This window comes from Tamandua tetradactyla, chromosome 3 (genome assembly GCF_023851605.1).
Source record: "Tamandua tetradactyla isolate mTamTet1 chromosome 3, mTamTet1.pri, whole genome shotgun sequence".
Taxonomy (NCBI): Eukaryota; Metazoa; Chordata; class Mammalia; order Pilosa; family Myrmecophagidae; genus Tamandua; species Tamandua tetradactyla.
Genome location: NC_135329.1, coordinates 198,597,730 through 198,614,360, shown reverse-complemented (window position 1 = coordinate 198,614,360; position 16,631 = coordinate 198,597,730). Strand labels below are relative to the sequence as shown.

Here is a 16,631-nt window from a genome sequence, read left to right as displayed (position 1 = left end):
TCCAGGGTGTTGGAAATTGATAGTAATTAATATTTTAAAATTTTAACTTATGTGTGAGACTAAAGCAAAAAATGCTTATTTTGTACAAAATTTATATTTTGACTAGTACATTTCCTAATATAACTTATGTAGACAACTTAAATGAACACCATAAGTACATGGAACCTTGCTTGAGTAGGGCATGAGATTTTGTTGGTTTGTCCAGAGTGATGCCCCGATAAATCCCACACTGATTTGAACAGTGAATAAAAAAGTATTTGCAAAGTCCTCTTCAGGGAATGGTGGGAAAGGGGGAAAATTTAACTTCCCCAAGTTGAATTCTTGATATTCTCACAAGCAGTGCAGACAACCAAAGTAATAGGCTGAGCCCCCAATCTTGGGGTTTGTTCATATGAAACTTAACCCCACAAAGGATAGGTTAAGCCTACTTAAAATTAGGCCTAAGAGCCACCCCCAAAAGAACCTCTTTTATTGCTCAGATGTGGCCTCTCTCTCCAGCCAACACAACAAGCAAACTCACTGCCCTCCCCTCTTTTCAAGAGACATGACTCTCAGGAGTGTGGACCTTCCTGGCAACATGGGACAGAAATCCTAGAATGAGCTGAGACTCAGCATCAAGGGATTGAGAAAACCCTCTCCACCAAAAGGGGAAAGAGTGAAATGAGACAAAATAAAGTGTCAATGTCTGAGAGATTCCAGAGTCAAGAGGTTATCCTGGAGGTTATTCTTACGCATTAAATGGATATCACCTTGCTAGTCAAGATGTAATGGAGAGCCTGGAGGGAACTGCCTGAAAGTGTAGAGCTGTGTTCCAGTAGCCATGTTTCTTGATGATGACTAAATAATGATATAGCTTTCACAATGTGACTGTGTGATTGTGAAAACCTTGTATCTGATGCTCCTTTTATCTACCTTATCAACAGACAAGTAAAACATATGGAATAAAAATAAATAATAGGGGGAACAAACATTAAGATAAACTTAGATTGACATGCTAGTGATCAATGAAAGGGAGGGATAAGAGGTATGGTATGTATTATTTTTTTTCTGTTGTCCTTTTATTTCTTTTTCTGATTTGATGCAAATGTTCTAAGAAATGATCATGATGATGAATATGCAACTATGTGATGATGTGAATTACTGATCATATATGTAGGACAGAATATGTTAAGAATGTGTTTCTTGTCTTTTTTTTTTAATTTTTTTAAAAAAATTCAGAAATGGATAGCACAAAACTACCTAATTGCAGCACAGTAACGTTAGTACACTAAATGAAGCTGAATGTGAGCATGATAGAGGAAGGAGGGCTGGGGGCACATATGAAACCAGAAGGAAAGATAGGCGATAAAGAATGAGATGGTATAATCTAGAAATGCCTAGAATGTTCAATAATAGTGACTAAATGTACACATTTTTAAATGTTTTTCCATGAAGAAGAACAAAGGAATGTCAATATTGCAGGGTTTTGAAAATCGATGGTCATTCATATTTCAATACTTCAACTTCTATATAAGCAAAAAATGTTTATTTGGTACAAAAAATATTTTGACTAGCGCATTTCCTAACGTAACTTATATGGACAGGTTAACTGAACACCATAAATAAATGGAACTTTGAATAGGCCATGAGATTTTGTAACTTTGTCCAGGTTAAAATGATGCCCTGATAAATCCCAGAGTGATTTGAACAGTGAATAAATAAGTATTTACAAAGGCCCCCTGGGGGAATGGCCAGAAAGGGAGAAAATTCAACTTTTCCATTTGGAGAATTCCTGATATTCTCACAAGCAGTGGGGACAACCAAATCAATAGGCTAAGCCCTCAATCTTGCGATTTGTTTATATAAAACTTATCCCCAAAACGGACAAGCTAAGCCTGCTTAAAATTAGGCCTAAACGTCACCCCCAGAGAAACTCTTCTGTTGCTCAGATGTGGCCTCTCTCTCAGCCAACACAGCAAGCAAACTCACAGCCCTCCCCCCTTTCTACATGGGACATGACTCCCAGGGCTGTAAACCTCCCTGGCAAGGTGGGACAGAAATCCTAAAATGAGCTGGGACTCAGCATCAAGGGACTGAGAAAACCTTCTCAACTGAAAGGGGGAAGAGAGAAATGAGACAAAATAAAGTGTCAGTAGCTGAGATATTCCAAACAGTATCAAGAAGTTATCCTGGAGGATATTCTTACGCATTATATAGATATCCCCTTCCTAGATTAAGGTGTATTAGAGAGGCTAGAGGGGAGTGCCTGAAACTGTAGAGCTGTGTTCCAGTAGCCATGTTTCTTGAAGATGATTATATAATGACACAGCTTTTGCAATGTAACTATGTGATGGTGAAAACCTTGTGTCTGAGGCTGTCCTTTATCTATGGTATGGACAGATGAATTAAAAATATGGATTAAAAATAAATAGAGGGAACAAATGTTAAAATAAATTGAGTAGATGGAAATACTAGTGATCACTGAAAGAGAGTGGTAAGGTGTATAGAAAAAGAAACGGGGAACAAAGATTAAAATACATTGGGTAGATGGAAATACTAGTGGTCAATGAGGGGAGAAGTATGGGGTATGGTATGTGTGTATGAGTTTTTGCTTTTTAATACTTTTTCTGGAGTGATACAAATGTTCTAAGAAATGATCATGGTGATAAATATACAACTATGTGATGATACTTTGATTATACACCAATATGGAATGTTCATATGTTAAGAACATTCATGTTTGTATGTTTTATCAATAAAAATATATATTAAACAATCATGCACAAAATGTATACTTTCTTAAAATATAAATTAAATTCTTAAAATATGAATTTGTAACATTTTCTTGCAGCATACCAGCAACTGGGTGCATGCACACCTAGAGCACATGTGCCCTGCAAGCAGACACTATCTCTACCATAAAGAAGCTGAAGCTGAGAGGTTAAGTAACTTGCTGCGATCATCAAACTAAAATTCTCCAATATTTCTCTCTACCACTCCAATCTCTTTACTCCTACTTGAGGTACCTGATCTCCCTCTCTGATCTCTACCCATATTCAGCCTGCTACTATCCCCCACATCCCTCCCACCTCAAGATACTGTTGGATAAGTATGGCTTTTATGCCTCAGAAACTGACATACAAACTAAACATTTTGAATTTCTAAGGAGAGCTATAAAGACTATGATGGTTTGAATCTGTGGTGGACCCCAGAAAAGCCATGTCCTTTAATCCTCATTCGATATTGCTGGGTGGGAGCATTTTGATTGTTCCCATGGAGATGTGACCCACTCAATTGTGGATGATACCTTTTGATTAGATGATTTCCATGGATGTGTGTCTCCACCCTTTGAAGGTGGAGCTGCTTACTGGAATCCTTTAAAAGATGAAACATTTTGGAGAGAGTCCTTTTTTTGTAGAGCCACAAGAAAGCCAGCAGATGCTGCCATGTTCACCATGTGCCCTCCCAGCTGAGAGAGAAACATGAACTTCATCGGCCTTCTTGAACCAAGGTAACTTTCCCTGGATACCTTTGATTGGACATTTCTATAAACTTCTTTAAGGTATCTTTCCCTGGATGCCTTAAATTAGACATTTCCATAGCCTTGTTTTAATTGGGACATTTCCTCAGCCTTGAGGAACTGTAAACTAGCAACTTATTAAATTCCCCTTTTTAAAAGCCATTCCATTTCTGGTATATTGAATTCTGGCAGCTAGCAAAGTAGAATAGATTTTGGTACCAGGAGTGGGGTGCTACTGCTGTTTGCAAATACCAAACATGTTGGAACGGCTTTTTAAATGGACAAGGGGGAGATTTTGGAGTTGTGAGGAACTTGATAGAGAAGACCTGGAATGCTTTGAAGAGACTGTTTATAGAAAGGTGGACTCTAAAGACACTTCTGATAGGCCTTAGACAGAAATGAGGCATGTATTATTGCAGACTGGAAGGAAGGCGAGCCTTGTTTTAAAATGGCAGATAATCTGGCAAAATTGACAAGAGGCTTTGGCTGGAAAGCTGATTTTAAAAGCCATGAACTTGGATATTTAGCAGAAGAGATCTCCAAACCAAATGTGGAAAGTGCAGCCTGATTTCTCCTCACAGTTTACAGTGAAATGCGAAAGGAAAGAGATAAGCTGAGAACTGAACTCTTCGGTACTAAGAAAGCAGAAATTGATGTTCTGGAAAATTCTGGACTTCCAGGAGGGGAGACCCCAAAGAATAGTGCCCCATGTGAGGATCTGGCCAGATGTGGAACCAGCCAGCTATTTCAGAGAAAGCCAAGACTGGACATGGGGCCTTAACTCAATATGTGAGCAATACCTGCCCTACCCAGCCCCACAAAAAAAATACCCACACAATTTTACTTAAACATATTTGACCACAGAGTGGCAAACCCTCACGTGAAAAAACAAGATGTCCCACCCTGACTGGACACAACTCTCAGTGCTTTCTCCCCCCTGTTGCGTCCACTCTGGTCCCTCCTGCCAGGCAGAACCCAGGCTCCTGAATGGCCCCCCTTCACCAGAGCTAATGTAACATGGGAAAATGGGGCTTCCCTCTCGATGGTTTATCTTTCCCTATGACAGTCAGAGGATGAGAGTGCCATTATTCACTCAATCCTTTTATCTTACCTGGGGAAAGAATTCTTTACTCACATCACTCTGATTTGCCATGTATTTGAAACATCTCAGGAAGTATTCTCACTACCCAAACCCATACACAACGCTACAGAATTAGAAAATATTGCCCAAGCTAGCTGAAAAGTTCTTCTCTGGCCTTAACTCAATACGTGAGCAATACCTGCCCTACCTCCTCCCCCCTCCCCCGCAAAAGAAAAAGAAAAAACCCACACAACTGTATTTTAAACATATTTTTTAATATTTACAGATGCTTTAATACTCCTAAAGATCATCTGGGTGAATTTTAACATTCCTAAACAAATAACTGAAACCACAAAAAGAATGGTTACCCAAATTCGATTATTCTAAAGCTCTAAAACATTACCTCTCCTTGTAGATCCATTTCATTTTCCCCACTCCTACTTCCAAAGCTGCCAGATGTAGAAAGTTACCAAATGAGGCTCAATGTCACACACTTATACCCAGCAGGGTCCTGGTGACAAGTAACTGACACTGACTTCTTACCACGTTCTGTAAATCTCTAAATCCAGAATTTTGCCCCTTCACTACCCAATGTAACCTTCACCTACCATGATGACCTCTTCTCTAGCTTTGAGATTCCAGTTATCACACTTCACATTTTAAAAAATGTTTGTTTTAAAAGGTTAAAATACACTGGGTAGATGGAAATACTAGAGGTCAATGAGAGGGATAGGTAAGGGGTATGGTATGTGTGAGTTTTTTCTTTTTATTTCTTTTTCTGGAGTGATACGAATGTTCTAAGAAATGATCATGGTGATAAATACACAACTATGTGATGATATTGTGAATCAATGATCATATACCAAGAACGGAATGTTCATATGTTAATGTTCATGTTGTATGTTGTTGTGTTTTATCAATACAAATATAAGAACAAATATTTACTTTAAATTGAATTCTTCTTTGCACCTTAGTGACAGTATTCTCTCATCATTACATCACCATTCACTCTTCCCAGAAAGGATGGAAAGCTAAATCTATCTCTAGAACCCTCTCCAAAGGTTACTGTCAAGCCTTTACATCTCCTTCTCCCCAGGTCCTTCCTAACAGACCCAAACCTGCTCAATCTGCCTCCTTATCGCAGCTCCATTAAAGCTACTTCACCACTATCTCCTTATGTTCATCACCAAGCTTTTTGAAGAAAAAAAAACTAAGAAAGCTATAGACAGAATCACAACAACCTGGGGCCGGGAATCAGCAGGCATTCTAACACCCAGCTTTAGAATATACTAGCCTCTACTCTCCACCCTAACTCAGGCCTAACACCCTGGCTAATACAGCTGCTGCTACTACTCTCTAAAAGAAAAAGAATCACAGAATTGTGAAATCCATTGTTTTCACACACATAGCCCTCCTTTACCTCTACTCAAAAAGGACACATTGCAAAACAACATATAACCTCACTTCCCCTTGGCTTCCTTGACACTACATTCTGCTTCCCCCATTTCTCAGCCACCCTCTTGCCTGCTTCCCTCCTCCACCAGCTCCTAAGATCTGTTTTCAGTCCTCCTCCTCTTTCTCCTGGGAATCCTCACTCTTCCTTCAATTATCATCTTTACGTTGATTAACTTCAAGATCTCTCCCACAGCAACGTGACAGTTGCTACTTACAATATACTATAAATCTTCCTGAATGACACCACCTAAAATGTTGGCTGACGCATTCCCCCTTCCCACTACCAACCCACTCCTCTACCAGCTTCTCTGTTCTGTTTCACGCTGTCACCATCCTCCAAACACCCAAATTTAGAATTTCAAAGCATTCTTTCAAATATCCTTTTCTTTATCCCTCATATGTCCTATCAGTTGCCCAGTACTAACGATTCCACTACTACATCTCTACCCATTCTCACTGCAACCTTGCAGTTCAGGGCCTTACCCCAGGCTCCCCCAGCCCCCCTACTCCCACCCTGCATCTAAACATCCCATCCTCACATTGCCAGTGTGGCACTACTAATCCTTTACATCCCAAATTTCAGAGTGTCAATCCCCTACTAAACTCAAGTGTCTTAATTCCCTCTTCACTGTCCAAACCAAATAAAAAATCCAAACTTCTCTGCCAAGCATCTAAGGCCATCCACAAGCTGAAGCCAACTTACCTTTCAACTCTCACCTACCTCCCAATTCTCCCCTACATACACTCCACACTTGAATCAACTCTGTCCCCCTTAACCACCTCTCTCCATTTGCTCACTTTGGATCTATCCACTCTATATGGAATGTCTTTTCCTTCACCTCTTCTGTATGTTCTAATTCTAGTAATGTTTAGCATCTGTGCCAGCTTGAAAGGGTTTATGTACCCTAGAAGAGCCATGTTTCAATCCTAATCAATCTTGTGGGAGCAACCTTTTCTTTTCAACTCTATTCAGTACTGAAAGTTGGGAACTTAGATTATTTCCATGGAGATGTGATTTGCCCAATTTTGGGTATTAACTTTTGAACAGAGGGAGCTGTGACTCTACCCATTACAGGTTGATCTTGATTAGTTTACTGGAATCCTTTAAAACAAGAAACATTTTGAAGAGTCCCTTTTAAGAACAGAGGAGATAGCCAGGAGAACCACCAGAGCCCACGCAGTCAATGACATTTGGAGATGAAGGAAAATGCCCCATGAAACAAGAAGCCTGGAGAGAAAGCTAGCAGACATTGACATGTTCACCATTTGCCTTTCCAGTTGAGAGAGAAACCCTGAACTTCACTGGCCTTCTTAAACCAAGGTATCTTTCCCTGGATGATACTTCCCTGGACATTTCTATAGCCTTGCTTTAGCTGGGACATTTTCATGGCTTTACAACTGTGGACTTGCAACTTAATAAATTCCCCCTTTTAAACACTGTTCTGGGGCAGGACACTGTGGCTCAGCACGCAGAGTTCTCCTCTGCCATGCCGGAGACCCAGGTTCGATTCTCAGTGCCTGCCCATGTAAAAAAAAAAAATTAAAATTTGTTCTGTTGCTGATATACTGCATTCTGGCAGCTAGCAAACTAGAACAGCATCTAAATTGATTAGGAATTCTCTGATACCAAAATCTCCACTGTCCCCAGCCCAGAACTGAACTTCTCTATCAATCTGCTGACTCCTCAGGGCACTCTATATTCACTTTATGAATCAACTCACATTTCCTTAATAATTAATCCCTTGTGAAGCTATCATCTCTCAAAATGCCCACAGGCTCCTGCTATCAGAATCATGGGGTCTGCCTCATCTTTGGCTCCATCTATTTACTCCTGATTGACTCTAAGATGTTTTGGAAAATCCTATTTCTTAAAATGTGTATAGTGGAAGAACACATGCAAATGCCCAATGAATTCCATTTAGGCAGTAAACACATATTAACACATAAAGGGAAATGCACAAACCTAAGTGATAAAATATCAAAGAAGCCTAAGAAAGAAATACGCCACAGGAAACAAAAATCTTAAGCCAAGTAAAAGCAAGTAGGGGATGGTGAGGTTAAAAAAAAAAAGGACAAAAAAATGTAGAGAACAGTGACACAAAAGCAGATCGCAACATGTTCTAACTAGAAATGATTACAGAAGGAAACTGAGGCTCTCAAAGGCTAATGGGCACGGACAATGCTGCACCACTAGTCACACTGGCAGGGCTAGAAACCCAAGGCTTCCTTCTAGAACATCTGAGAGCCCACCTTTGCTCTCTTCTACTGGCTGCTCTATTTACTATACCATTCCTAGAACCTTCATTTATTCATTCAACAATTTCCTGAGTTGGATAAATCAATAAACAAATGAGTTTATGTAAGGTCTTAACTGTTGCCTTCCAAGTCTGTTCTTTGTTTCCCTTCTGTGACCCGATTTATTCTCACAACTTCCTTAGTCCTTTTAATCAATTGATGTCTTAATTACATGTCAGTCCTATTCTTCCAAACTCCAGCCGCTCCAGGACATTCAGTTGAGTGTCCTCCTCAAGAACAAACCTTGCTAACATACATCTCATTTTGTTTGGTTAATCCTTTCCTGGCTATCTCCGCCAAATGTGACCTTGTATTACTCATTTAACATCGACCATGTCTTTATTTATATAGCTTGAAAACAACTCGTCCTTCTGAAATTAATATTTGCTAGTTCCTTTTAAATGATGTATGCCACATTACTGCTTAAAAACTACTTTAAAAAAGCAAAAATGGGAGGCTGGAGGGAAAAAGGAAGAAAAGAGAAAAAAGGGGAGAAGAAAAGTAAGAGAAAACAGAAGGAAAGGAGGACACGGAGGCAACTAACATAGGGGTCGACTGAGTGCCCAGAACTACCATCTACTGTCACCCTCAATCCTCATGATAACCCTTTAGCTAAGAAATAAAATTTCTCAATTCTACAAATTGAAACAAAAGACTCAGAAAGTTAAAGTAGCCATACCCTTAAAGATGGCAATGGGGGCGGGCCACAGTGGCTCAGTGGCAGAGTTCTCGCCTGCCATGCCAGAGACTCCCGGTGCCTGCCAATGCAAAAAAAAAAAAAAAAAAAAAAAAAAAGATGGCAATGGGTTTCTTCTCCACTCAACCACACTAGACGCATGATACAAGATAAAAGATTTAATGTATTTAGGAATGTCACCTGAGTCATTATAAGGTTAATATTACAAAAGGTATTTAAAACTAACAAGTGGACACTCTGGATAGTTACCTGAATGAGAAGTACACTATGACAACCTACTTTCAATGTGCCTTTTATACATTTACAAGAAATTTAAAGCACAAGATGAATCCTAAATAACTAATGTTGAGCTATAACAAAATCTAGTTAGTCCCTCTTAATTTACAATATCCCTTCCCAAATTCTGCTAACAAGAGACTGTAACACATTAGATGTTTCCTGAGGTGCATGTGTATATGTGAAGATACTGGCCCATCAAAAGAAAAGACAATAACAAAATAAAACTGAGTAGACAATAATAAAATAAAACTGACAATAATAATAAAAACTGAGTAGATAGAAGGGAAACACTGCATACTCTAAAAATAAATCAATAAAACTAACAATAGCTCCTATTTTTAAACATTTAGGTGCCAGACACACATCTCATTTAATCCTCTCTACAACGATACAAGTAGGTTCTGTTATAATCTCTATTTTACAGATGAAGAAGAGAGGTGAAATAAGCCACCTAAGGCCACAAAGCTGGTAAGAAGCAGAGCCAGAATTTAAATCAAGGTAATCTAATGCCCAACAAATTACAATGGAAAGACACTACATTTCAGAGGGAAATTCTGAGAAGAAAAAGGACTACAATAGTGAACTGGCTAAATCAAAATTAGATTAATAAAGAAAATCTTCCTGAAATGAAGGGCACATGTTAATTATCCCTAAAGCCATCTACAGAACTAAAAGTGAAATATTCGATGTATCTGCAAAATATGTAACTAAGAACCCCAAAAAAGAGAAAAAAAGACAGTAAAATGAGCTTTTTAAAATTAAGGTTACCAAGAGAGGCTTAGTGGTTTTGTGAAAGTGCCCCAAGTCAGATGATGAAAAAATGAGAATGTGAAGAACAAGAAAAAAGAAGCACAACTACAATGTTAAAAATATTTTTAAGATAACACTTATGGCAATAATATTTGTAATACATCAAAAAAGGGAAACAATCTAAAGCTCTATCAAGAGAAGAAAGGGGAAATGTGATATGGTCATAAAATATAATACCACATCACGGTGAAAATAAATTAACTAAATACAAATGTATTTTCCTCAATGAAACTCAATTGATGACCAGGTGCAAAAAAATCAAGTTGTATAAGAATATATACAGTCATATAGTAACATTTACATAAAGTTTAAAGAAATGCAAAACAGTAATATACACCGTTTGGGATAATACATATGGAGTAAAACTAGTAAACACCAAATTCAGAGCAGTGGTTAACTGGAGGGTTTGGATAATGGTTTGGATAATGGAGGAGGTTTTCTATAACTAGATTATTAAGGAATACTTCAGACGTACAGAAACCATGTCTATTTTTTAAAAGAGAAATGGAATTAGCAGATAATAGCCTCACAAATTCCTTCAGCAAGTCCAAAAGGAGTAATCTGAAAGAGCAATGATAATTCTTATGAAGGAATATTAAAGATGTATCCTGAAGTATTCATGCTTGATTGCAAGCAAAAAATTCTAGCTAAATTCTCTGAGTTTGTTACTCTATGTTTTTCCACCCTACAAAAAACAGGGATTATCTGGATCAATAACTACGTGTAATTAAAACAGATATAAGCATTATCTGTAAATCTCATCACAGCTCCTTTCTAGATATGTCTTCAGACATCAATATAAACAGGGAGATCATGTTTCACCCTAGAGAGGAGGAGCACCTGGGTTAACACAGACTCTGGTAAAACCCAGCACATACTTGACTCACTTAAGCTCTCCTGTACCTCAGTTTCCTCATCTGTAAGATAAGAATGATAATAGAACCTAGTGCATAAGACTGAGAAGAAAACTACAGCAGTGCCTGGCCACAGGAAGTACTCTGAAGGGTTGGCTATTATCCTTGTTCCAAAGACAGTTAATTTAGAAAGAGAAAACCAAGGCTTTATACTAGCAGAATATAATAATTAAGCTCATTACTTTCCACATCAAGAGTCAGAAAAGCTGACTGTGACAGGAAAGGGAAAACTGGGCAGCTTTCCACCTGTTTGAACAATCAATGTTAGGAAAGTGAGATAAGAATTTTTTTAATTTCTCTAATAATATATTGTTATAAAATCTCCAATGTGCACAGACCTGTACACACACATACATACTCTAGTGTCCAGATTCAAAGTAAAACATTCTATTTCCTGGCTCCCTTGTTCACCTGATAAAACCCCAATTTATTTTGGAAAACCTGGCTCAGTCATCCTCTCTACTAGGAGGTCTCCCTATTTTTTTCCCCATGCTGTGCCTGCTCTGCATATCCTAGCAGCTTCCACTATGCTGTACTGATTACATGATACGGTAATAGATCTGCTTATGTGACTTCTTCCCTTACACTGTACCTTCATGAATCGTGAGCTCTTTAAGAGCAGTGACTTTCTATTAAACATTTCCAAATTTCTAAGGTAGGCACTAAATATATGAATGAATTTAACAATCAATACCACCATATAACCTTATAACCAAAACCTTCACAAATGAGTAGAAACCTGTATTTGGAGGCGACTTATCCAAAAAGTTAGTTATTTATATGTTTTCAATTTTAAATAAAAATTAGCAGGTCAGTTGAGTGAGCCCCCTGAAACATCCACCAGTTATCCCTCCAAGTGGGAAACATGGGAAGTACGTAAGTAAACATCTTCCAGTGATAACGGTTGATGCCAAAACTTAGATATTAAAAGAATAAAGGCACTTAAAATGCCAGTAAAAAAGTAAAGCAAGTATGAAAACTTTTAAATCAGAATATTTAACATTTATAATATCTTTTAAGAAAGAAAAAACATAATCCAGTCAGATCAAAGTATATACCCTATTGAAGTAAATGTAAAATATTTTACAGAATGCTTCTATGGTGGTGAGGTTTTCTAAAAGGCTATATCATGAATGAATTAAAACTGGGCCAATTTTTAAAGATTTAGCAGTTCTTGGAAATTTTTTTGAAATTTGCTCAGAGGTCCAGGAATCCTGTGATTCAATTACAGGTTCATCTTCTGTTACTACAGAAGAGGAGTCCCTCCTCCTACCTAAGGCACAGGCTGCACTTGTACTTCAGATTCCAGAGCCTCCCATCTTTTCAGAAACTTTCTACAAGCAACATTTTCCTCCTCTAAATTCAACCTCTCCCTTTCAGCCAGACCCTTCCCCTACCAGCACTGAAACATAATCAAAACTTTTGGAGTTTTCTATACCTGCTGTCTCCATTTTCCTTCCTTCCCACTTTTGTCTGCCCCCTGCCCCACACACCCACACCAAGATCTCCTGTGAAGATCACCATGACCTCCACACTGTCAAATCCACTGGGGTGGCAGAGGTCTCACCTCTCTCACAGGACCTCTTCCCCAAGGCCTTAGGCCATCTGCTGGCTGTCTCCTCACTTTCCTGGCCATCCCTCACCCTGGTCTCTTTGCAAACTCAGCCTCCTCTACCCAACTCTGAAAAGGCCCCATCTTAGGCCTCCTTTAGTTCTAATTTGATGGCCTCTTCATAGGCAATTTCACCTACGCCCAGAGTTTCAGCTACCACCACTACATGGTGATAAATGCCCACGCCAATTCTCTGAGCACTAAACCATTAAGTAGCTCTATGAAGGTCTCAAAGGCAGCTCCAACTCAACAATCCCAAAGCTAAAATCATTATCTTCCCATATACCAAAACCTAGCTAGCTCTCTCCCAGTAAATTCTATCACAGTGAATAACACATATATTCTTTCAGTCACATGACTCTGAAACATCTGACAACTCCTTCTCCACCCAATATACTATCACCACATCCAGAAAATTTAATTCTAAATCTTTATTTTCTCAATACTTCTGCTCATCATACAAAGCTCTTGAGATCATCAAATGAGCTGACATATGATAGCGCTTTCAAAAAGAAAAAAAAAACATTCGTGTAACTAGATTATTAAGGAACAGATGTACAGAAACCATGTCTATTTTTTAAAAGAGGAGAAATGAAATTAGCATATAATAGCCTCACAAATTCCTTCTTAGTGAGTAGTTAAGTGTTCACTCTTAATATATCTCCTTGAAATCTCCTTGAAAGCAGGGACTTTGCCATGCTCATCTTTTTATTTATTCCACATGGTACACCTAGCACAGCGCTTTGCATGCAGATGGGATTCAGCAGTGAATTATTAGTATTGGCTCAACACATGCTCAACTGGCATAATTATGCATTTAATGGTTTATATTTCCCAATCCAAGTCATCTTGAGGTAAGGTTAACTATTGGGATACTTTTGACAATTATAATACTGGCTTTCTAAAATTAGAAACGCCTATCACCTATACTTGGTTTTCCAAACACCCAAACCCTATCCTCAAGTCCGAATCTCACAAAAAAGATTCTCACTTCCCAACTGTTCATTTTGAGAGGTGAAAGTGTAAATATTAAATCCCTGAAGGCAGCCAAAATGACTGAAAGACTTCCCTATCTCATTTTCTTATCTTGCCAAGAGCTGGAGCAACATTCTCCAAGCATACAGACATCGAAATGAAAACAATATTCATTTCTCAAAAGTTCTCAAACCCTCACCTTATGTACATTTAATCACAGCCTCAAAACACAAGCCTATCATTTAATAAAATCTTACATCAATTCAAAAAAGCTCCCGAAAGTAATTTCCATCTAAATCACAACCCTTATTTTAACCTTCATTCATGCACTACTCTTCCTTCATCATATGTTTCATAACTGGCAATTATATATTTATTTGTATGATCACTTGCTTCAGTTATATTTCCTCCATAAAGTCATAAGGTGAACTCTGTTCACTGCAGTATTCCCAGCACCTAATATGACGCCTGATATATAACAGGAGTTAAAGGGCTCTGAGTAATGAACTGAATGACCAAAAGCTGTATTCCTCTTTGAACTCTAGAACAGCAGGGAAGCATGGAAGCCAATGAGCTAAATCTTCGTTGTAAAGCTCTGACCCCCCCTACCCTCCAACCCTAAAGAACATGATTTTTCCATCATGATTTGTCGGCCCTTCATTTCTCTCATCCATTCTCCTTCCTCTCTTCAAGGAAGACACTTTAGATTCACAGCATACTTGAGCTTTAAGTTACACGGTCCAATTAAGTACTGGATCATACACATTCAGTAACTTAGACCCACAAAGGCGAGCTGACTTTTCACCTTGGCTGTCTCATATGATGGACCTGTCTTACACCAACCAAACTGCCACCCTATACACCAGTCCTTTTTACGGAAAAAAGAAACTAGAAAAAACACAGAATGTGTGCCAGAGTGACTAGAGCAGTCCTACTCATACCAAAAAGTGAGGGAGTACATAGGAAGATGCCAAAAACCAAAATAATAAAGTCTATGATAAAGACCTCCATGTCATATATCTTCCTTAAAATACCATTCAAATAATACACTTCCAGGAGTAACTCAGCAGTATCCCCCAACTCTAGGACCTAACTTGATGAAACAAAAAAGCCTCATCAAACTACAGCTCTCCTAGCCACCTAAAGGAAGCTATTCAGCCAGCCACGAAAGAGAGGCAGCTGAAGGCCTGACCGAATCCCAGCTTCTCCTGGAATCTCAGCTTCTCCTCTTACCCACTGTGGTCTGGGACAAATGTGTCCAAGCTGCAGTTTCTCGGTCTGTAAAATGGGAATGGCCACCCCTCCCCCCGAGGGTTGTTAGAGTAAAAGTCCAAAAGAGAAAAAAATTTCACATAAAGCATTTAATATAACGCATGGCATGTAATAAAGGTTCAATAAATGTCAGCCATTTGTTATTTTATTCAGCAGTAATCACTTTCACAAGGGATAACCTCTCGCCAGCGTCCATGCAATTTTAAAGATTTTGAACACCTTCCTATTTTTGAGGAACCATATATATAACATCTTAAAGCACATGTTCTGGAACCAGACCGCCTAGACGAGGCAGTTAATCCCTCTGTGCCTCACGTTTCCTCATCTATAAAACGGACCTGATAAAACCTACCCAAGAGAATTGCTCCTTAAAGCATTACACATCCTATTACTAGGGTATAATTAAACATACTCGGGGAAAAGTAAACCTACAACTCTCAACGCCAAAACAACAACCATAACCTGTGTCCCACCACCACGAACCGCGGCCAAAACTAATACCAAGGTCGACCCCACCACCACCACCATACCCGTTTTCTTCTCGCACCCCCCTCCAAGGAACAGACATCACCACCCCTCGGTTTCCAGACCAAGCAGGGTTCAGTTTCCTACCACCGACACAGCCCCGCTCAAGCCACGTCACAGCCATTTAACGAAAGTTGTGAGCCCCATTTAATCCCCCGCCAACATAACGCCGGGTGGAACCCCGCGCATCCTTCCGCCTCCGGACAGCTCAGAGCTCGCGCGGCCCCACGCCGCTCCGGCCACGGTACCCCCAGCCCACGTGGGCTCCCCGGACGCCGCCCCACGTCCCAGCCGCAGACGCCCCCGCCCTGCCCCGTTGCTCCCCCGCAGCGCCACGGGCGAGCCCCGGACCCCGCGGCCGCCTGCGCACATTCTCGGAGCCAGACCCGGTGGCGATGGTGCGGACCCCGGGCCGGCCGCAGCCCTCCCCCAGGCCCAGGCAGCCCTGGGGCCCGGCCCGGACGCACGCAGAAGCCACGCCGCCCGCTCCGAGGACGCCACACTCACCGCAACGCTAGGACCCCGGTTCCTTCCCGCTTTGGGCCCGCGCAGGCCTGGCTGCGCCCCAAGGCATTCACGCCCCGCTGCCGCCCCCAGGGACCTTGGCGCAGTCGCCGCGGCCGCACTGCGAGGGGCGACCCTCCGCTCCTCAGGCCGCCGCCGCCTCCTCGTCCCAGCCCCGGCCGCAGCGACAACAGCAGCGTCGCTTCCCGGCGCCGGCAAGCCAGCGTCTGTTGAGCCGAACCGCCCGGGACGCGCACCCTCGGCCGGCGCTCATTGCCTATGCAGAGAAGCCGCCGCCCATTGGCCCGCGGGCGGTGGCGCGTGCGGAGCTGGGCCTATCGAATTCCGGCCGGGGAGCGCGGCGCTGGCGGCCGGGGCGGGGCGGGGTTACTACGGGGCATTCGGCAGTGCCGCCGCGGACGGATCCCCGCCGCAACCGGCAAGGGGCGGTGCCGAGGTGGGAAGCGATGATCGGGCCAAGGGGAGCGGAGCGAGTGGGCGGTGATGGGATGGACTGGGCCGCGGCCGGCGCGGGGGCGGGACGGGGTCGCGGTTCTACGACCACCACGCGGGAGGAGGAGAGGCCGGTAGTCTGGTAGGAGGCTGGCCCCTTATGGGGAAAAGACCATACCTCCCACCCCCCCAAAAAAGACCTGCAAACGAGTTGTTATTCCCATGGAGTATAAATATTAATAGATTAGGAAATAATAAGC

General features: G+C 41.0%; 1 protein-coding gene across 4 annotated transcripts in view; it reads right to left on the bottom strand.

The window, feature by feature from the left end:
- The window catches only part of ACSL3 (acyl-CoA synthetase long chain family member 3), an 80,385-nt gene extending 64,211 nt beyond the window's left edge, over positions 1–16,174 (bottom strand). For 3 of the 4 annotated variants that reach the window (XM_077155266.1, XM_077155267.1, XM_077155265.1), the window contains exon 1: positions 15,922–16,173. The gene's annotated coding sequence lies outside the window, so the exon portion shown is untranslated. Of the gene's footprint in view, positions 1–15,921 lie in introns of all 4 variants that reach the window. The other variant, XM_077155268.1, reaches the window with a different exon arrangement.
- Positions 16,175–16,631: the final 457 nt, after the last annotated feature.